The 18,466-nt window shown below is 37.8% G+C and overlaps 1 protein-coding gene across 14 annotated transcripts in view; it reads right to left on the reverse strand.

Moving 5' to 3' along the window:
- Positions 1–18,466, reverse strand: part of MYT1L (myelin transcription factor 1 like) — a 322,542-nt gene that overhangs the window by 125,737 nt on the left and 178,339 nt on the right. The window lies entirely within an intron of this gene.

The following is an 18,466-nucleotide window of genomic DNA, read 5'->3' on the forward strand; positions in this document are numbered from 1 at the left end:
AAATACTAATCTATAGTAGTTAACAGAAGGCTGCATAATTTGTCCTGATTTTTCATGTACTATTTTCAACAGACTTTCAAAGGAAAACTACATAGGCTGGCTAGAGTTTAGGCTTTTGTTCAACATAAGTAAATTACACTGAACTATGTTAAGAGACTGTGTCAGGGAAAATATATGAAGTATCTGTATCACCAGCTCCTTTGGATATAGAAGAACAGGATGGCAAGATGGATCTAAAGTGCTTCATACATAGAGATGATACTGTAAAGGTTGGGAAGCACAGAAATAGACTCTAATGCTCTAGTTCCCCCAGGGGAAAAAAAAATCAATCACCCCTTTATAGCAATATCCTCGGATTGATATCTTGTAAGAATGTCATATATCCCATGCAAAAACATGGAAACACGTACATGCCACTTTCAGCTAACCCTTTAATCACCTAGCTTTCTTAACACAAATGGATGTGGGAAATAGATAGGAAGGAAGAAATCAAGGGGTGCTTTACAGAGCTCTGTCAACATATTACATCAGGAGAAAAGTCACCTCAACAAAATTTATGGGTGACAGGGATTTGGTGAAAAGAAAGTGTCACTCTCACAAGGCTCTGCTCTACTGATGTAGTTCTGCTTCTTGGTAGTCAACACCTGGTTCTTGGTAGCGTGATTTAGTCCACACTAAAGGGATGATTTTCTAACTAATAAAGCACTAGCCTCTATTAGGGGGCTTCAGGTCAGTCTTCTGATGGGGGTCTTTGTGTAACCTTGAGTGGATTTCATTTTTAAATTAAGACACCTACACATAGCTGTGTGCACACACATTTGGAGTGTAAGGTTCTGTCTTCATCAACCAATGATGCTGTCTGAGATCCTGTAAGATATCCCATCAAGCCTTCAATTGCCAGTCCAGAAAGGTAGAGAAGGGTACAGATAGATCCTCTGTTGTATGTACCAACCCTGGGCAGAAGTTTCAGGTATTCTCTGGCATCAGAAATTACACCAACTGCCTGTGCTTAGGCAACTGAACTTAACCCCAGGTCAACACAGAGCTTGAGGAACAATTCCTTTGATCACCTACTAGGTGTTACTTCAGGCTGGACAGAATCAGTCTCTAGGCTCCTTTGCCCATGCTGTCTAGCTCTCCTAAGCCTACTGCATGAGATACTTGGCATACCTACTACAGGCACCTAAACTAAATCTTAAACTTTAACCCATCCACAGTGACTATTCTATACCTTGAGTTCACACCCTATCTTGTTTCTTAGCTTCAATGTCTTGATAGGCATTTGAAGTTTTCCAAGTTGCCATATCAAAGTGCAAAACAGTATTTCTGGAATATAAAAATTACCCACTAGATGATGACATTCCTTTACTAATAAAAAAACATTGTGCTATTCTGTAACTCTCTCAATGTGTAAGGACTTGACAGGAAACCAGAAGTGAAGTTACTTGATTTTCAGACTAGTATGCTTTTTTAAAATGTTTGAAAAACATTATCTAGCCTCATTTGTCACCACTGAAAAATCTGCTGAAAGAACTATTATGATCTTAACCTGGAAACACAGCCCCAGTTGCTATGATAATCTGTGTAAATTTGGAAGGGGTAAACTACAGAACAGATTTGCCTTTCTTTCTAAACCAGAGTATGCACTTCAAGAACACTGAGGATACACTTTTAACTATATTATCAAAGAAGAAATGAACAAGCTGGAAAAGCCCCTATAGGATCCGCACAATCCAGATCCAGAAGCAGGTCAAAGAAGTGAAAAAAGATCATAAAAGCTGCAGGCATGCAGTGTTACTTTAAATTTTGTTGTGTATCCTACATAGGCTGCTGCTTCTCTAGAAAGGCACAAATTCACCTCCTGTTGTCTGTGACCTAGATGCCCTCTCATATATGGCAATGTGTGTCTTTAATGCTCTGGGACACATCAAATGCTAGCAGGTGCCTATGTTTAGCCAACAGATTCTTGCTTTGACTTTATTTATATACTCACAGATCTTTAGGACTTTGTCTGACATTTCAAAACTTCAGCCTTCACCCCTCCAGATTGGATGTTGGGAGCAAGCAATTTCCTGAAATTCTAGCGAGATGTAAATTGGTTCTGCAAAAGGACAGTCACCTGGCAGGCTACCATAGCAGTCCTTGGAGGCACCCCTTGCACTTTCATGGCCAGGAACAGACTTCTACTCCTGAGACCATTAATCTCACACAAACACAGGCTTCCTCATTATGTTCACATGCAGAAAAAGGAAATGTGGACCTTAGTCTCACAAGGAGTGTGCCTCAGTAGTTCTACTTTATTCATGACCTCTCCATTAAAGTTCTGCAGAATACTTAGTCACTGTTCCAGAAAAGAACTGGTGGACATTGAGGACAGGCTGGCTAGAGTTAGTTTTAGCCTGTCATCTAAGATTATGTATGAAAGCAAAGAGGAAGGTATCAGGAATAGGAAGAGAAGAAATTTTTAACCTGGCTTCAAAGAGAAGTTCTAAAAACGAAAACGGAAAGGTCTAAGCTGATTAGAAGGATGGAGCACTTCTTCTATGAGGAAAGACTGAGAGAACTGGGATTGTTCCTAGAGAAGAGAAGGCTTCAAGGTGACCTAATTGTGGCCTTCCAGTAGTTGAAGGGAGCCTACGAGAAAGATGGAGAGGGACTTTTTACAAGAGCATGTAGTGACAGGACAAGGGGGAATGTCTTCAAACTGAGACTAGGTTTAGAATAGATATTAGGAAGAAATTCTTTGCTGTGAGGGTGGTGAGACATTGGAACAGGCTGCCCAGAGAAGTTGTGAATGCGCCATCCCTGGGAGTGTTCAAGGCCAACTTGACGGAGCTCTGAGAAACCTGGTCTAGTGGAAGGTTCCCTGCCCATGGCAGGGGGGAATGATCTTTAAGACCCCTTCCAAATCAAGGCCATTCTATGACTCTATGATTCTCTGATTCTGTGATTCTTAATGCTGAGAAGGAAAAGATAAAAAAGGTCTCAGTAGAAATTAAATCTGTAAGTTAGAATTTAAAATAACTGAATTCTTGGATATGTCTTACTTACACAGAAAGAAGTAGATCTAGCAACTCTGTATCTCTATTATGTGCATTCTTGTTACTGAAGATTTAGAGAAACAAGGTCCTGAATAGTTACAAATCAGTGCTCTAACTAATAAACCACCAGCCAGGGTACAAGAAGAGGTCTGTTATATAGATAGATATGTTGAAGCCAACCAAATAGGACATGAGTTGAGTAGTTTCTACACTACTCAACTCAACTCAAACTACAGGTTGAGTAGTTTCTTTAGCATCTGAAACAAACAAACAAACAAACAAACAAACAAAATAAAACCCCAAACAAATCCCTTCCAACAAAATCAACCAAACAAAAACCAACCAACCAACCAAAAACAACCAAAAAAACAAGCTCTGTGTGGTCACCTGCGCGCAGGCAATTAAGACCTATTATGTATTAATGTATAGAATCTTATCCTAGTAACTACTACTACACACAAAAACATACAAACGTGAGGTGCTTTAGAAGCATCAATATAAGAAAGCTGGAAATAATAATGAGAAAAACTGAGAAGAAGAAAATCTTTTAACATAAAATGACTATGACTAGGAGCAAATGACTATGACTAGGAGCACTTTAAAATATTTCATTAAATGTTAAAAATAAAAAGGTACATAATCACATGAGAAGCATTCACTAATAACAGAGAAAAGAAAATAAAGAGAAAGGCAATACCCCCTCTTCAATACTCCAAAGCTTAAAAAAAAATAACCTGTAGCTTGTGAGGATTAAAAAATAATTCATATGCATGTATACACACACAGAACAGTTTACTAGTAAACATAAACTATTGATACAGTGAATTAAAAATATCAAAGAAAACCAAATGTTGAATGGGAAACATGGTAATATCAAAAAATCACTTAAATATATCTGGAAGAATTTTTGATTATTATTATTGAGAAATATAATACTAGTAATGAACAAGAAAGTTTAAAAAAAGGTTTGTCATCTTAAAATCAAAGTCTCAGACAACATTTACCTCCCCTCCAAAAAAACATAGCCTAATAGCTCTTCAAGACATGGCTGTTGTTAAGAAACAAACCTGGAATACTTGGGAAATACTGGAGAACTGAAAAAAAAATTTTGAAAAAAATTTACTTTTAACTTTTAAAATTAATCTTTACTGATTGCTGAGAGGGTGGTGTGGCTCACCAAGTTATGCTTCCTGATGCCGACCCTTAGTAACATCATAGAAAAGCAATATGGAATACAAGATGACATAATTAGTACCAGTCAACACTTCATCGTGGAAAATCTGTTCCAGTGCTCGGTTACCTGCACGGTAAAGAAGTTCTTCCTCATATTCAGGTGGAACTTCCTGTGTATCAGTTTCTGCCTGTTGCCTCTTGTCCTATTGATTGGCACCACCAAGAAAAGCCTGGTTCTGTCCTCTTGACACCCTCCCTTCAGATACTTACAGACATCGCTGAGGTCTCCTCTCAGTTGTCTGTTCTTGAGTCTGAACAGGCCCGAGTCTGAACATTATTTTCTAGTAATGATAACTGTCAAGTATGACTCCTGATCTTCGTTCGCAAAGCCTAGCCATGATGATGACTCCTGATAACCTGAATAAGTTTTTAGAAGCTGAATATGTTTCGTGAGACACTGTTTAACCTATTTGGTAAATGGGACATTTACCAGTTACTTCAATGGGTCCCCAAATATCTCTTCAATTTATTACATACTTTTCACAACATGAAAGTCAGTAACTATACTCTTTTGACATACCAACCTCCATTTTCAAATAATATAAGACAAAAAAGTCACAGCTGGAAAAACTGCTGTGTAAAATAGGTAAGGAAATACTATTCTAGATTTAAACTGAAGGTACAGGGCATAGTTTTTTATAATATACATATAAATTTACTTTAAGGAGCTATTCCTCTGGTTCGTGCAATTCGGATAAAGTTCTGTGTAAATCAGAACTCATGCAACATGACCCAGAAGAAAGAAAAGGCAATTCTAACGGTTCAGGAGAAAGAAGGCGCTGCCAATATATTAATACAAGTCAATTGAAATCTGGATTGAATGAATGTAAATTTATTTTAGACAACTAAAAATACCAATGCTTAGAATGTGATTTCTACCATGGCACTTAAACTACAAAGTTATGGCACTGTTCCAGAGGTACATTAAGATAATACTTTATGTGTCCTTACATTGCTCCTCAACACTTCCTCAACCTACAATAACCCAGGACTTAGGCACTATGGTTTTTAATTCTTAGTAAGTTTAAACTACTTGGCCAAAACATGGTTTAAACATGTATAGTTTCACCTGGAAACGTTACAGTCAAGCAACAGAGGAATATAAGGTGAAGATTATGGGGAATTAAAATATGCAGATCCAGTTAACCTAAATGGAGGGGTAGACACTGATCTCTTCTCTGTGGTGACAGTGACAGAACCACAGGGAATGGCCTGAAGTTGTGTCACGGGAGGTTTAGGTTGGATATTAGAAAAAAGGTTCTTCATCCAGAGGGTGGTTGGACACTGGAACAGGCTCCCCAGGGAGGTCGTCACAGCATCAAGCCTGACAGAGTTCAAGAAGCATTTGGACGATACTCTCAGGTACATGGTGTGACTCTTGGGGATGGTCCTGTGCAGGGCCAGGAGTTGGACTTGATGATCCCTGTGGGTCAATTCCAACTTGGCATATTCTGTGATTCTCTAAACAGACTCTCAATCTGCATGTAAAAAACCTTGACTTTCCATATTACATCAGAGTTTACTTCAGTAGACCTGATCCCCGAAGTCTATGTAGAACTCCCTCTTCAATTTACTGAGTTTTTTTGGACTTGCTGATGCAATTTGCATAACACTATGCTTCAGCAGATCTTCCTCGCTTCTAAGTACAGAATCAAAGAATCATAGAATGTTGAGGGGTTGGAATGGACCTTAGAGATCATTTAGTCCCAACTCCCACTGCCACAGGCAGGGTCACCAAACCTGACCACACCTGAATCAGTAACAATATCTGGGCCTTAATTTATGCCTTACTGATCACTGTCTTGTAAATTAATTGCATTCTAGGAGAAAATGAGTGCCTTTGTGGATGAAGAGAGATCAGCTGATGGCAATTTAACTCAACATTAAAAAGGCTTTTGGCATAGTATTCTTGTTATGACTGTATTCACATAGTTGTTTAAAATAAGTTGTTTTAATATTTCAATTCTCTTAATTAAATGTGGCCTATTACTTCTCTTAACAGAGCACAATAAAATTCAGGATCTTGATTTTGACAGAAAACCTGTATGACCCTCCCAAATATATTTAATGAACTTGTTTCTGATAGTAAGATCTACAAGACAGAAGAGACAAAAAACTTCAGAATAGAAAGTTACTCTAAGGAGCTACTGGAGTGCTAAAGGAAAAGTCAGGCAGAAGGGAAAGCAAATTCTCTGTCCTTTCAGACCCTTTCCCCCACAAACCCAGGGGCCTTCTTGGCATAGACATCTGAGATTTAGTTCAAATATTTTAGAGCACCTTTTTCAGTAAAAGACAAATTAATAAAAGAGTTACTGTGTTTGAATCTTCCCCTCAGGAAAACACCAGCATGCAACAAGGCCCTCTTAGAGCAGAGTTCCAGAGGGAACTCTGCAAAGATAAAAGTTACAAGTTGAGGGTACATAATACAAAGCAACATAGTAGGCACATGGGCAAATTAATGACTAGAATATAAATTACTCCTTTGCCCTCTTCCACTTATGATGAACACACAAAGCTTTTATTAATATCAAGGAGAGTCCTTCTTGCAGAACAATAGGAGAATCTATCCTCAGGATTTGTTCTGAAACTTTGAGTAAGAGTCATTTTCCTGCTGTAATGCACAGAGGGAATCCAATCCTTCCATTTTAAGATGAGCAGTGACAGCTGCAGAAAAATCTGTAAATGTAGGCCAGAATAAGCAGAATCTACAAGTTAAATTTACAAGTTCACCATTTATTCATTTTGTGGGGAAATATATTTGGGATTCAGTGAAGTAATGTGGAGGGAAGGCAGGAAACACTTTCAAGTATTTCTCACTGGCCTCAGATTAGTTAGAGTAGAAAAGACCCAAAGTGCACACAGGTCAATTGAGCATCTTTCTCTTATCACGTTTTTTACATTCTTAGATATGAGTAATGAGGAAGTAGTGTGGAAACGATAGGTAAGAAGAAATAGCACTGGATCTATAGCATTTCTTTCTTAGGAGAGAAGATATCCTGTCATCAGTCTGTGGCTCCACAAAGATGCTTTGGATATGTTCAGTGAATAGGCTTTGGGACATGAGCTGTAACAGAACTAGAATTTCCATCGGGAAGAAGGTGTCCAGAATATGTCCACACAGCTGAGCAACTCTAATTACCCCATCCTTTAACCACTCCTGCACCAGGCCACTTGCTCTGTGAGTGGTCAGGGTGGTGAGCGCCAGTGCATGCTGACAGGACCATGCAATACTGAAGTCTCAGGAACTTTAAAGTAGTCATGTTCATTCTCCACCCCCCCACCATTTATAAGCATTTCTAAACATATGTATTCTTCACATGACAAGGAAAAAAAAAATTTACAGTTTTACAGTTCCTGTTACAGCTAATATTTTGGTCATACAGGCTCAAACAAGGATTCACACTTCCTTGCATTAGATGCAGACATTGAAAGAAAGCAGTCTCTGATTCAAAGGCCTTCTAATAAGACATTAAATAAAACAGAAGAGATAACAGGTCTATATACTTCTCTATACCAGTCAGCAAAGCAGTCAGAAGCAGCACAGATTAAAGCTGAATGTAAAATTTACAGTAAGAATCAGAAAATAAATACAGAGAAAGATTTTGGACTTAACTGTAATTTCCATGTCATGAATAGAAGTATATCATGATACGTTCAAGTGGGGGGGATAAGCAACTTAAACCTCTAGGAACTTCAAGACTTCTTGAATATTATTTTCTGTATTGCTGGTGATTCTGAACCAAATTTGCACCAAATTCACTGAATTTATTCTAGAAATTCTAGTAGCATGAGGTTACATCCATAAAAATCAAGACACTATAATACTTTTTATTCAGTAGTCTAGCAGCTCTTAGTTGCACTTAGAATGATCTGAAAGACATGGATTCTTAGTCCTTCTACCTGGATGGGTGTCTGGTTGTGTGCATGTGTAGTAGTCCGCACCACCAGCCAGGGCAGGGCCTGACAGGTTGTATGCGCAGATGTCAGTCACTGAGGAAACTGGGATCCAGTAACTAGGCAGACTGGGTGTCTGAGACAGCTGCTGCAGGGATCCACTGTGCATATATAGAGACACACATACACAAGTTTTCTCCAGTGGCCCTCCAACCTGCTCAGCCAGAGAGAACAGGATGAGGCTGTTGTGATGTCTGTAAATGTTCTACAATTTCACTCTTAGGTTTAAAATCCAGCAGCGTAGGGAAGGCATGCAAGGCAGATGTACAGTCTCTATAAATCTAGTTCCACCCTTGGCACACATCTGTAACTTGTCCTGACACCAACTGCCTATGTGCAAGTCCTGAGGTGTAATATGCCCCAAAAGACAGGTTTGCATTTAACTTGTAGGATTTAGTATCAAAGACTAATTTCTTGGAAGTTTACGTTCTGAACAAGCACTGATACCTGAAAACACCTTTACTTAATATACATCTTGTGAGTATATACAATGGTCCTTTGGGCACAGCAAGCTAATGAAAGTTTCCTTATTTCTATTTGTCTAATATTTTATGTTTCTATAAGCACCTATTTTATTAGCCAAAGTGTAACTACATTAGACGGCTGTAATCAAGTCTTTTCTGTAACTTATTAGCACTGCAGATCTTTGAATTATCATTAAAATCCTAGGAGAATAAAGAACAAGCCAAATATGGGGCACTTTAATAACCTGCATCAATATTGAGGAGCATGTGGTGTAGTACCTCTCACCACATGCAGAAATAAGAGCACACAATAAAAAGCCAAAGCGCTTTCATGGAAATTCAGGTCAGAGTGGTCATAACTTAACAGTTTTAGCTTTATCTTTGAATGTTCTAATGACTGTAATCACAATCACGCTGTGTTTCAACCTCTTTGTTGCCTTGAATCACCCACATTCAAGTCAGGCCTAGAGGCCCTTTGGTGGGGAACAACCTCCCAGATCTGTGCGTGGCAAACTGCTTGGAAAAGTGCACACAGCTCTGCAGAAGTCACTGACTTGTCCCAGCAGTTCAGCCAGAAGCAGAGCTGAGGAGACTGTTAGTTTATCTTGGACTTATTCACCCTTTAAATAAGTAATGTATAAAATATATATTTTTCTGAATCCAAGGAGAAAAGAGAACAAGAAATTTAAACATATTTAGTATTGTCATGTATTCTGTATCTCACCAAGAAGCATACACAGACATGTATCACCTAAAATGCCCATAATGAGCTTTTTTATGATTGAAGCCACCACATCCTCAAATTGATGTGAGTATAAGTATGCCACAACATACACATATGCAATTTATGTTCTTATAAAAACTAGGATACCAGATTTTAAAATCTCATTTCCGGTACTCCAAACTAAAAAATCTACTACAACTAATTCCCAAGCTGAGGTTTGTTGATCAAAAATAGCTTCCACTGTAGAAAACAGTAGTATCTTTACTGGCACTGAATCAGACCGACAATTATCAAAAACAACTATAAGCATTTCAAAGCAAAACAGACCAAAGCATCACATGATATAAGTGTTATTAAAAAGATGGGACTTGCGTTTAAGGTTTGATTAAACATGATTAAACATAAGCTAACTCTAGTGGATATGTACCATGCAAAAGACAAGCATTTCAGGTGAAGAAAGAGACCACATTTATTAATTATATCTTCTTTTTAATTCTAAAAGAAAACTACGTAGGCCTTGAAGTTTAGTAAGTTATCAATCTTCACTCTGAAAGCAGGGCAGGATAGTAAAAAAAAAATCTCTTAGTCTGTTAAAACTACCTAACTGCTGTCATTATTAAGTGAACAGACTAGCATCCCTTCTTTCCCATTTACTACTACTCAACAATGAAAGCTTATTTCTGTTTTAAGTTTTGTCTAATCACAGCAATGCCAAGGGTACTATTTCAGAACTACATGGTATCAAAAAGTGTTTGTTGCTATTAGTGTGCAGGCCATTATGCTTATCAAAGGGTATGTTATAAATAGCTTACGGCTACTAGAAATGCAACAATTAGCTAATAAATTAATAAGACAGACAAGTAAAATACCAATCATGGCACTACTAACATAATTAGCATAAATTACACAGGATCACAGATTACTGTAGTTGTCGCATAAAATAAGAGCACCTACTTCAGTTGTTCAATAACTTGCATGCTTTTAACACCATAACTATACAACACAATGCTCGAAAGATAAAAAAGAGACTATAAAAATAATGAATATTCATTGGTAATTTTCTGCTCAAAACTTGTTTATAGCAGTGTCTGTGGTTAAAGAAACAAAGCCCAAATGGACAGGATTTGTAGCTTAACATGTGCAGCAAAACCCAAATATCTTCCTAGGACAGAGATGACAGCAAGTGTAGCAATAACTATCGCATGGTGACCTAATGGCCTGTATGAGGTCCAAGCAAGTGCTACATTAAAGCAAGCCTGTTATTACCAGCATAGTTAGCAAATTCAGTGTTTGCATGAGCTTTAGAATGCAATTAAGCTGACACAGACAGTGTCACTTTAATTCCTGGAAGAAAAGGACAGCCAGGAAGTGATTTTATTTTAGTTTCTTTATATATTTTTTTTTCAATTTTCTTTCATTTCTTTCTGTCACTCTGACATCAGAGCACCTGTAAATTCTATTATGATAAATATGGACTTTTAAAAGTAAATTGAAAAGCACATTTATTCTTAATAAGGCACAAAAGAGATTTCCTGCTTCAGAAGCTTATGCTGTCTGCAGCAGTTTCAAGATCTAGAAAAAGCTGTTGTTAAATAATTCAAAGTGGCCAAACAGACCAAATTGGTAGAACCATCCATATTCTGTCCTCAGTTAAAACTTTGCCTTCTGACCTAATACAGTTACTCAGATAACAGTGAGAAAGAATTTTATTAACTCCGTTCAAGTTTGTACAATATGAGGGTAAAAGAATGAAAACTAAGACTTTCAAACTTACGTTTTTGCATCCTTAATGTCAGTTTTGTGACATACTCTCCTTTTATACTACCAGCCATGCAGGACCAATGGTGTAAAGATTTTATCTCCTTGACTCATGTTGTAAAGATGGGAAACTACATCATTAGGTTTTGTTTTGACAACTAGGTGAAAAGACTGAAGTGAATTCTGCATAAAAAAGATTCCTTTCATCCTTGAGTAATACAGATAAACCTAAGAAGATTTATAGATGTATGTGCATTATTTTACATACACTCTGAAAGACTCGATCTGATGAGGACAAAGACAGGGTTGTAGAGTGCAGGTGCTTCCCTGTATTCCAGCCTTCTTTTCTTCCTAGATTTCATGTTAAATCCTTAACATGAAATTCAGGATCTGAGGCAGCATTTCTGAGGAGACAATATACTTTTAATACAGTTATTATGCTGTCTGGGTGAGAGAATGTTTCTTGGCATATGCAAAGAAACCCGTTTATGCAGAAAAAAGTATTCTGGCTCCTAAAGACATTGAAACAGGATGTCCAAAGTTCTGTCTGTTCTTACCACCTATGGGAAAGGAACAGTGCCAACAACAGGAGGGGAGTCTGCCTTTATAAAATTTGCAACAGTAAAAAGGCTTAGTGCTTCTAATTTCTGTGATTTTATAAAGTTGTGACAACTTTTTGCATAAACCAATGTCTGACATGTCTGCAGAAGACCTTCAGAATAAAAAAAGGTCAAAATACGTTCAAAAATTTATCAAAATAATTAAACAAACACCACATATTACAAAGGTATAATCCAAAATTATTCCTCTGAGCTATACGTCCTTAAGTGTTCATGCATGACACAGGTATCGCATACCAGTATTGTATACACAGAAGACTAAAATTAAACTTGCATGCAAACTCAGATGTTATAAACATGTATACATACAGATGTACAAACGAGTGAAAAATACCTAAAAATATAAGTCTCTACCTAATAAATTCCAAAGATGGACCACATCAATGTGCTGAAAGTCATGCATGCTTGCTCTGTATGTTAGATCATACTGGTCTACAATGAAACATAATGCACAGATCCTTGAGCTCGTGTCGTGGCCCACTGACGTAGAAACTGAAACATATTTATTTGTTTATACTGCAAGTGTTCTGGGCAGGGCATATGTTTGTATAGCATTTGGCAAAATAAAGTTCTGAATTGTGATTACAGCCCATATGCACTATAGCACTACAAGCAATACAAGTGCATGTACATTCATTTTCAAGGCTGAGCAAGTATATTCAGCCTAATAGATCCTTAAAACCAATGAGTAAAGGTAGGCAATGTATACCCCAGAAGTACTTCACATGAAAACATCTTACTGTTTTCATGCAAACAGAGAAGAAAGCCACAAAAAAGCAAAAACCTAGCTGGAGACTGACTACATGCAAACATTAGAGCTTGAGCGCGTTCAGCTCTGGGGCCCACAACATTAAGCACATGGACCGGCCGAAGGAAGACCACAGGAGGCCATGAAGATGATTGGAGGGTTGGAGCACCTTTCCTGTGAAGATGGGTTGAGAGAGTTGGGGTTGTTTATCCTGGAGAAGAGTCACTCCAGGGAGACTGTAAAGAACCTTCCAATGCCTGAAGGGAGCTACAAGAAAGACGGAGAGATTTTTTTACAAGGGCACGTAGTGACAGGACAAAGGGGAATGACTTCAAACTGAAAGAGAGGGGGAGATTTAGATAAATATCATGATGAAAATCTTCACTATGAGGGTGGTGAGGCACTGGAATAGGTTGCCCAGAGAAATTGTGACTTGCCCATCCCTGGAAGTGTTCAGTGCTAGGCTGGACAGGGCTTTGAGCAACCTGGTCTGGTGGAAGGTGTTCTCGCTCATAGTAGGGGAGTCGGAACTAAATGATCTTCAAGGTCTTTTCCAACTGAAATCATTCCATGATTCCATGATATTATAACTAACTGAAGACATATAAGAAGCAAAACATTATGGAGAATATGAGTTGCAAAAGACACAGTAGGACAAACAGGTTTCTCAAAAAAAGAGTCTTTCTGTCTAATCAGAAGGGAAAAAAAATGAATATTAGCACAAATAAAGGCAGGAATTGCACCTTCATAGCAAGTTACGGGATTACATAGATTTCCTTTTTTCCTTACTAACTGTGCATTCTCAGCAGAATGGAAACTGCAGATCAGAAAAACACTGCAAATTTTTGACAGCCACTACATGCAGTAGTTATCCTGGAGGTGAAATCAGAGCCTTAGCATAACATTGTACTTCTGCATGTGTTCAAAATTTATCTTGTGCACTTTACATCTTTATAAGCTACAAATCTGATTCTCAGATCAGAGAACTGTTACATGAGAATGACTGATGACTAGGTTAAATAAACACACTAGGTGGGGAATCCAGCAACTGGAGAGGCAACTAAGAGCATTGGATTGTTTCTGATAAGTGTTTTTTGTGATCTCCATTTCGAGAGATCTATTAGAATGCTGCAAACTTACCTCATATATATGAATGATGTGCAGAGATCACTACAATTCCCTGCTCTGTCTTACTTAAAAATAAAGTTGTATCACATCAATTCTAGAAACTGATATGCAGGTGAGCATTGTACTTATCTCTTCACTCTATATTAGGCCTTACCCAGAATATTATCCCTTTTGCTCAGTTTTTAATTTATTCTCCTGTTATGGGTGTAATGAAACAGGGCTGTAAATGACCAACATTCATAAACATCAAGTCAAGCATAATTCTGTTACTGCATCAGACTGGGACCTGAAAATGAAAAGCCATTTCCATTGAGGTCAAATGAAAACCCACTGGCTTATAAGGTCATGATTTTGTTCCCAATGTCTAACCCAGAGTTTCCAAGTACTATCTTGGGAATACCAGTATGTCTAAAGTAGGTTACCAGATATTGTCTGAAATTTTAGGTTATTATAAATGCTTCATTCAAGCATCATGGTGCAGATAGGAATCTCACTGTGTGAGATATAATAATATTTGAGAAGCTAATAAAGATTGTGAGATTCTCATAATCAGGATTCCTAAACTATAAAAAGGATTGAGATCTACTAGTGAATATCTCTAGAACCTTACATGAATTTCCACACACACCCCCCTCGCCACTCCCAAACCTTCAGAAAGCATGTTTAATCCTCCTCCAATAAATGGACTGGCTTTAGCACAACAAGATTTTAAATCCATAAGTTTCTATTGCTCTGTTTTTCTTTCTGGCTATCAGCACTTCATGTTAAAGTGCTCCAGCTTCTCTTCACGACCAAAAGACCTACAAAAGATTATTGTTCCAATGGAAATTTACATTTTTGTGCAACTGATGCTACAAATAGCATCTTTCAGAAAATCCGCTAATATTATTAACTGACATTTTTCTGTCAGGCTCTTTTTCATGCTTAAGTCACAGATAAAGATTCTTCCTATAAAATCTTCATTCCCCTCTTCTTCAGATTTCATCTACAATACTATGGTTATGGACTGCATACCTATGCAGTTACAGATCTTAAACTTCACCCTGAGATTATCTCAGATGGTTAGAGCATGGTGCCAATAACACCAAGGTTATGGGTTTGATCCCTGTATGGGCCATTCACTTAAGACTTGGACTCGATGATCCTTGTGAGTCCCTTCTAACTCGGACTATTCTGTGATACAATAGTTTGTTTATGGGATTAGCTGACATTGCCCACCTGCAGTGCGCAGTCACAAATTTTAAACTGCACCTAAGTCTCAGAACCTTGTGTTTGCTGTTGGGAAGGTGGCTCCTAGAGCTGAGAGCTAGGCAGCAGGAAATTAAAGGTACAGAAATTTAGATGTAGATTAAGCTCTTTGTATTTTCAGAAGTTTTACACTTATTTGAAACCACTGAGGACATCTATAGATAGTTTGTATAATAGCAGTTTTGTGACTAGCATCTCTGTTGTTCCTCCTTCTTTCTTGATTTCATGCATCACACCCTGTTGTGAATTAGAGCATAACCAATCTGAAGAGGGAATTGTCTTTTAATCCCACTTGGTATCTCCAAATAAAATTTTCACATTCCTTCAGTCATAGTATTCCAGTCTCTATGTCTCTGTGGTGGAAAAAATACCAGAGTACTATTGGACAGATGATTTCAAAATGCAGTCAGATATTCCTGCTACAGCACAAAAGGAAGGAGTAAAAACTGGTAGTAGAGGTCACAGAAAGCCAAGGAATCAATGCATTATTATCACATTACCTAGTGTTTTTATTGGGATAGGAAAAGCAACACAGAGAAAGCACAGAGAAAGTAATACTCAGAATGGTTGCCCTGATCAATTCTGTCTTCTGATCTGTTTCTTCAGGTTCATTTATTTTCTAAATTCTTTTTCAACTCTGATTCCATTACCTCTTCTGGTTGTCTTTATACTCACAGATTTGCTGTGTACCAGCTGCTCGGGAGTAAAATGAAATGGTTAAATTTCTGACTTTTTACAGAGGAGGTATACGTATTTTAGATCATTCCACTAAAAAGTGTATTTAGTCATACTCATATATCTTTCATTATCATTCCAAGATCCTTCTACAGGGCTGCAGGGTTTTGTTTGCTTTTGATTAAGAAAAGCCTTCAAAGTGACAGCCATTAAAATCACTGCATGAACAAGTTATATGCTTCTTACAGACTTTAATACTTTTATTTCTTAATGTGTTTTTGTCAGAGATATGTGCGCACGTGTGTCTGTGTATGTCTGTGTATGAAAGTATGCACATTATATATATATAAAATATGCATTTACAAGCATGTGTGTTCCTTCTATTGGTATTAATAAATATGTAAGGAGATGTGTTTATAACACACTCCTCTTTATGAGGAAAACAGAACTAGGTTTGAATAAGAAATAACTCTAAAACCTAAACACCTTAAAACACAGGTTTTAGGCTGGAAACTCAGACAGACCTACAACTACATGGGCACTCACAGGCACCATGGTGATGTCTGCTTTTTCAAGCTGCACAGCAATAGCTTCTTTGCTTTATTGCTCTAGGTTTTCAGGTTTCCATGGAAATGAGTGGGAATCCCAACACAAGGGATAAACAACAGGCTATCCAACTCACACCATGGTGCTGGATGTCTGAACAGCTGATTGCAAGAACAGTCATTGCAAGAACAAAAATACACATAATAAAATACTACACATGAGGCTGGAGCCAAAGAAAACAGACATGACTGTGCCTCAAGAGAACATATGTAAACTACTGCTGTAGTACATACATAAAACTTCACAAGAATTAAGGCTTTACACAATTTTGAAGCTGCCCAGGATACGAATACAGGTACTGTATGATGTTCTGAAACTAATTAATTGAGCAAGTCATAGCTAATTAAAGCAGAGCCCAATTTTCCTGCTATTGACTTCACTACACAGATGGTGAATTAAAAAAAAAAAATTAAATTATGTATGGTTTTAAAATTCTACTAATACTAATACCAAAAGATCAATCAACTGCTGTACAAGCCTTGGTTTCACAAATGGATAGATCATTTACAGAAAACTCCCAGTGTAGTAATACAATGCCTCTATTTGAGTGTTGAGGATTCATGCCAGTTATTCTGCCTTTTTACGTGAAAGTCACAGGGTCACATGGTTCCTTTTCATTTGCTATTCATATCTAAGATTCACATAATTGTCAGTATGGACATATAAATGCTATTTTTTTGTTAATTAATTACTCAAAAACAGAACCACCATAGTACTTAAACTTTCTCAGATCAGGAAAAAAACCAGTCTCTCTTACCAGGCAACAAGTTTGTGTTATTAAATTTGCTGATTTCACTGGAGTTGCTACAAGCTCACTGCTGGACCTACAACACTGGTTTTTTCCGATCAGATATACACAATGTTTGAGATGTTTGCAATGTATTTGGACTACTTTTCAGTGAGGAGTCTTGGAGCATACAGAACAATATGCTAAGCCCAGCAGAGAGACTCTGCTAGACCTTGTAGTGGTATCTCCTGCTCCTTATTAGATTTGTCAGCCACTTGGCAGGAGACAGCAAATCATGAGTAGGTCCCTACCAAGAGAAATAGTCTATTATGAGGCAAACAAGATCCTTTAGATGGAAAGAGGAGAATAGGAGAACAAAGCAGAACTGTCCCTTAGTATCCCTATATCTCCACAGTCATCCTTCACCCAGGTGTAGATTTTCTTCTTATACCACAGGTCATATGAGGAAGTACATTTCCAAGTAAACATTGTCAACAGTATCTCCTAAAAACTTAATCAACAGGCACATTATCTTCCTATTATTATCCCACATTATCTTCTCAAAGTCATTCAGTTAGTGCTAAGCCATTTTGAAGCAAGAAACGAGAGGTAACAAGTTATCTCAGTTGCAACTGTATGAAATGTGGTTACCAATTTGCACATTTATATGAAATACATTATTCAGTATGTCAAGAACATCATACTGAGCTTTGAGCATTTTCTGACCAAACAGTGGTGCTTTACTAGCATTTTGCCTGACAACAGATTCATGACTCACTGATGGCTTGGCCAACCCCCTCAGCCCTATTGAACTTCATTTACCTTTGCGGCATGTGATAATTACATATGATCAAGCTAAGGAAACAACATCTCTGAAACTAGAGGACAGAGAACTCTGGGACAGGAAGGCCAGAACCTTTTCCTGAATGAGGAAAATCAGCAGTGAAACAGATTTAAGAAGCTCATTTCCTGATCTAACCCCCCATTTCTATGCCTGTAAGGCATTCTGACAAATAACTATTTGTGTTGCTAGGCTGTAAATCCAGTCACTGAAATTATCCCTCTTTTGGTGTATTATTTTGGTTTTCAGATAAGCACCATTTAGCTGTATTTCCATAACTAAAGGGATGGCAACCTGAAGCACAGGGTCAGAAATAAGTAGCCAGGAACAGCTATGGACAGATACTCCCTAAAATTGCTTCAGTGCTAAAAAAATGTAATGCTACAGCTTATCTGAGAGGCACAAGTATACTTCAGAGGTGGGGAACATTTGTTTCCATACAGTTAGGTTGACACAAACATAAAGTTCCTGAATTAGAACTGATTTACCTCGAAGCTGCCATTGAGAAAGGACAAAATGGACTTGAGGGAGTCTCCCAGCCCTCATATAAGTAGATGCTCTATAAAATAGTTACATACCTGTAGCTACATGCTGCTAACAAAGAGCCTCTGTGATTCCCACCTAAGGTTCACCAGAACTACTACTGGTTGCTTTGCCACATTCTGGCTGGCACTCCTTTATCCACAACCATTCCCCAAG

Source organism: Chiroxiphia lanceolata, chromosome 3 (genome assembly GCF_009829145.1).
Source record: "Chiroxiphia lanceolata isolate bChiLan1 chromosome 3, bChiLan1.pri, whole genome shotgun sequence".
NCBI lineage: Eukaryota > Metazoa > Chordata > Aves > Passeriformes > Pipridae > Chiroxiphia > Chiroxiphia lanceolata.